The following is a 4,282-nucleotide window of genomic DNA, read 5'->3' on the forward strand; positions in this document are numbered from 1 at the left end:
ATGGCATTTTTATATGCAAAGTGACACTTTGTGTGGGAGTGTTTTAGGAGAGGGATGTATTCCCAACTTTGTTATTGTTATGTAGCAAGGTGTACTCAATTGTGGTTTATTTCTGGAATAACTTTGTCTAGTGAAGCCTATGTCGAGTATGGTTATTTCTGGTTTTGGTTTGTCTTACCTATTGATAGTGGGATGTGTTCCGGTGTGGGAGATCTGTGCCTAGCTTTACCTTCATTCTTTTATTATGCTTGCTGAGCCTTGTGGCTCATCTTGTTTTTACCATCATTCCAGATGCATCAGCTCCACTATTTGGCATGTCGGTTGCGGTTAACTATGTGTACAGGGCAATCTCGACTAAAAAGATCCGTGAGGTGCGAGTTGTGATCAGGGGCACGGACAGTGTGGCTTGTTTGGTTTATCTGGTTATTATCTTATAATGTATGATTAAGCCCCTGAGTGATTTATTTCGTATTTATCTAGCTTCCACTATTGTGATGTGATGTATGATTATTAGTGAATTGTAATTGAAAATGGAGCAAGTTTTTGGATCGTCACAGAGGTGGCCATCAACCCGGTAGGCGAGGCTCAAATTATTATAGCTTGTTGATGCATTTTCATGATGTATATTGATAAGGGTCAATATTTCCTATATCCTAATGAATTATATCCCTATTTTAGCTTTATAATTATGCTTAAAATAAATAATTATTTGCATTATATATTATTACAGGATGAAGCAAGAAAGCTGTCTTCTACAATTAATTAGGGGCATAAATCGAAGACGTTGGATTACCCATTATTGTTGCTCAAAATCATGGGCCAACTATGGAGTCTAGAGGATGTTTCATGTGCACTTGGCCCAACAATCAAATAGAATCCAACATAAGACAAGCCCAAGCCCAAGCTCAAGCCCAACACAAGGAAGGCCCAAGCCCAAGCCCAAGCTCAAGCCCAACACAAAGAAGGCCCAAAGCCCAAAAACATGAAAAGCCCAAGTCCCACAAATAGGATGACATCATCGCTTACATCATGGGATATGATGACATCATCGCTTACATCATGGGATAGGATGACATCATCGCTTACATCATGGGATAAGATGACATCATTGCTTACATCATGGTTAAAATGACATCATTGCTTACATCATCAATTAGATATTTTGTATTATTAAATTATATAATTAAGTGGTTTCCATTACATCTTTTAGCCTATAAATAGACACTTAGGTGCACTTGTAAGAGAGGATTATTCTTGAATGAAATTTTAGTTGTTTTAATTGCTCTTGTTCTTTTTTTATTTTCTCTTGCAAATCTTACTTCTTCTTTTTCTTATTTAAATTCTTATGTCATTTATTGTTACTTTATTATCCACCGCCTAAATGGTCGGTTAATTTCTGCCTTTAAATTCTTGCAATTTCAATTATTATCTTTCAATTATATACCGCCTATATGGTCGGTCAAAATAGTCTTTCAATTATTGTCTTTAAATTATATACCGCCTATATGGTCGGTTAAAAAATAGTCTTTTAAATACTGTCTTTTAATTCCCGTCATTTAAATTCCTGCCAATTTATTTTAAAAATGGAAATGAGTAGCTAAATCTAATATTGGGTTAAGGCGAGGACAGTGTCCAATGTTCTTGAATCTCAAGATAAGCCAAACCTCGATGAATGCAAGATTTATCTGAGTTAAACTCGAGTTGAGTGTATAAATGATTTTGTGAGTTTGGATTGGGTCATCATCCTAACTTAGAACTCTCATGCCATGTATGAAAGTTGCTAGAATTGGAGATTAGATATACCCAAGCTCAGACGATTAAATCATAGTCTCTAGTATAATAAAATTTACAGTGATATCTTAACCCAGAACCATCATATCATGTATGAGGGTTGCTTAGCTAAGAATCATTCGTATCTTGAATTATAACTACGAAACGATCCTCTGTTTATTTCAGATTAATATTGCTGTTTAAATTACTATAAGAGATTTATAAGGCATTGGTTCTGAACTCGCCTCAACCCAAGACCTTTTTAATATTCAAAAAAAAAAACCTTTTCACAATCAGGAAAACTTAGCTCTCTTTGGATAAATCAACCCGAATGAACCATTCTTTTGTTAAATAAACCTCCCAGTGAATCGACCCGAACTTGTCCGGAATTTATATTTGTGCTACAACTACACTCACACACTGGTGAGTTTAAACCTCCTCACCATTTCAACACTGAACATCCAAAACTGATTAACGCTATTTAAATTGTAGGGTGAGGAGTGCAGCCAAATTTTGGCGCCGTTGCCGGGGAGGTACAACAGAAGAAAAAAATTCACTCCACGGGTAACTTTGTTCTTAATAATTTTTTTTTTTTTTTTAACTGTTTGCATATTATTCAAATTGTATGAGACTTAGATCTGGTAGAATCTTAAGCCATCAGTTAAACCATTCTATAGATTCTTTATCAGAGACTCAAATATCACTTTTACAATCCATAATGTCTCAACAAAATGAAAACCTATCTGCTCACGGGAGTGATCATGGAGAACATGATGTTGATGAGATTAAACCTCTCAGGGATTATTTGAACCCTCCAAGGCAAACCACTCCCTCTTGCATAATCCTACCAATAAACCATCATCGATTTGTCCTTAAACCAGGTACCATACAAATGCTCCCCACATTTCATGGTATGGATTCTGAAAATCCATATACACACATGAGGGATTTTGAAGAGGTATGTGGTACCTGTGGGGATCAAAATATTCATGAGGACACTGTTAGACTAAAACTCTTCCCGTTCTCACTCAAAGATAAAGCAAAAATGTGGTTAGGGACTCTAGAGCCTAGATCAATAGGAACTTGGAGGGAGATGCAAACAAAATTTCTAAAAAAATACTTCCCAGCTAATAGAACAGCATCACTCCAAAGGCAAATGATGAATTTCGTCTGTAAACCAAATGAAACATTTGCTCAAACTTGGGAACGTTTCAAGGACCTCTTGCATTCTTGCCCACACCATGCCTTTGAACAATGGCGGGTAGTTAGTTTCTTCTTTAATGCCTTAACTCCTAATTTGAAAATGCTGGTGTCCACCATGTGTAATGGTGACTTTTATGAAAAAACTCCTGAAGAGGCTGTTGCATACTTTGACCATGTAGCTGAAAACTCTAGAAATTGGGAAGTTGGGCCATTAACCATGGGAGATTTGAGAGACCAATACAATCCACAACCAAAGGGAAAACTCCAATTAAATGAAACTGATGACATCAGTGCTAGATTAGCTCTGTTGACAAAGAAAATGGAAGAATTGGAGATGAAAAAAATGAAGGCTATCAATGAGGTAGAGGTGCATTGTGTAGTGTGTGAAGCCAATAGCCATAGAACAGAGGAGTGTCCAACTCTCCCTGCTTTCAAAGAAGTGTTGTATGGCCAAACTTCAAACTCACAACCAAGGCAAACAGAGGGTAGGATATACCAAAACCAGAACCAGGGTGGAAATTATCAAGGGTACAACCCAAACTCAAATACCTACCATCCAAATTCTAGGAACCACCCAAATTTCTCTTGGAGAAATGACTCAGCACCTCAGCCACACCAACCATTTCCCTCACAACCACAGCCACAACCTCAGCCACAGCCCTACCAGCCTAACCAAGGACCATCTGGCTCATATCAGCCACCGCATAAGAGATCCCTAGAGGATACTCTACAACAATTTATGCAAGGGCAGATGGGGAACAATGCTCAGGTAGCAAAATTCCAAGAGCAAACAAATAGGGCAATTGAGGACATGAGGAGTCAGCTAACCAAGCTAACTCAAACCTTGACTGTGAGAGAACCTGGGAAATTCCCTTCTCAACCAAATCCCAACCCCGTGAGGCAAACAAATCAAGTGGAATCATCAAATAGTGGGAACTATAATCATGAGCAGGTGCAAGCAGTCACTGTCCTTAGGAATGGAAAAATAATTGACAAACTAGATGACCCTAGGACAAACCAACCTAATGCACAAGAAGAAGAACAAAATGAAAATATAAAAAATGACAATGCTCCAGCTTTGGAGGAAAAACTTGAAAACAAAAAAAAAGGAAGATAAAGAAAAAAATAAGGTGGAAGAATTCAAGAGCAACCCTGCACCACCATTCCCTCAAAGACTTACTCAAACAAAGAGGGAAAAACAAAATGCTGATATTTATGAAGTGTTCAAGCAGGTGAGGATTAACATTCCTCTACTTGATGCAATCAAACAGACACCATCTTATGCAAAATTCTTAAAAGACTTGTGTAC

The 4,282-nt window shown here is 37.5% G+C and overlaps 1 pseudogene; it reads right to left on the reverse strand.

Annotated features, from left to right (window-relative positions):
• Positions 1 to 2,918: 2,918 nt before the first annotated feature.
• Positions 2,919 to 3,018, reverse strand: LOC127807056 (small nucleolar RNA R71; annotated as a pseudogene).
• Between the last annotated feature and the right edge of the window lie 1,264 nt (positions 3,019 to 4,282).

The sequence above is a fragment of the Diospyros lotus genome, chromosome 7 (assembly GCF_014633365.1).
Source record: "Diospyros lotus cultivar Yz01 chromosome 7, ASM1463336v1, whole genome shotgun sequence".
NCBI classification, from domain to species: Eukaryota; Viridiplantae; Streptophyta; class Magnoliopsida; order Ericales; family Ebenaceae; genus Diospyros; species Diospyros lotus.